The sequence below is a fragment of the Polyodon spathula genome, chromosome 1, assembly GCF_017654505.1.
Source record: "Polyodon spathula isolate WHYD16114869_AA chromosome 1, ASM1765450v1, whole genome shotgun sequence".
NCBI lineage: Eukaryota > Metazoa > Chordata > Actinopteri > Acipenseriformes > Polyodontidae > Polyodon > Polyodon spathula.
In genome coordinates, this window is record NC_054534.1 from 22,844,203 (window position 1) to 22,845,251 (window position 1,049).

Here is a 1,049-nt window from a genome sequence, read left to right on the forward strand (position 1 = left end):
TAGAGGCCCTGCTGGTGTAATGTGTATGTGTGTGTGGGGAATATTGCATTGGCAGGGAAGGGGTTAAATTCCCCTCTGCCAGAACACATGTAGGAATGTGGCTGGGGCCATAATGGAATCATTGATGATTAATTAGGCTCTAGCCACCGATGTATAAAAAGGGGAAAATCTGTGGTATTAATGTTAATGTTGGTGCTAGGGTAGGTGAAGGAGCTGTAGTTCGTGTGTGCTGTGTTGTGTGATGTCGAAGAGTAAAGGTACAGCTGTGTTTTTTGTTGTGTTTGTTTAAACCATTTTATAGTGGCCATTGCGCCATTTTGTTTGTTAGTGTGTTTTGTTTGTATGTTGTGTTTTATTAAAAGTGCGCAATAGTGGTGAAACTGCAGCTCCTCATGTCTGAGTCTCTCTCCCTGAAGGTAACAGCCTTGACAGTGATGCTACCTTGTCACAGGGAGTCATCACATTTTATGTGACACGGAAATGGAAATCTCACATAGGTGCAATTCTCCGAGCTGAAGTGGTAATGGTTAAATACAGCAGAATGAAGTTTGACATTTGGACTAAGTGAACACCTGTGGGATCAACTGGGAAAAGGCTTGTTCCCAATGACCCTCAACATCATAACAAAGCAATCCATATCTGAAAGACTAAATAACAGCAAGCAATGAAGCTCAAGGCTGTGCAATTTGAAAGCTAGTCAAGCAAAACAAAAAATGCTTAAACAACATAGTAATTCAAAGTATTTTACTGATTTTATTTATTTATTTATTTTTTGCGATGTTATGTTTCCAAGTTTAAACAACTTACACTTTTAGAATGCCCAATTATTTTACCCTTGTTTTGAGGAAAAAGGCCAGCCCTGCAGGTATCTGAGTTCACCGTGCACCTAGCCAGTAGGGTCTGCTGTAGTGCAGTAAGGAGAAACAGCCTCTGCCAATTTTGCCTCCCTAACTTGTGGAATCCCAAATGCAGATTTACAACTTATCACAGCCTAGACGCAAACCTGCTCTCCCTTGTGTGAATGACTCACCCTACACACCACACTGCCC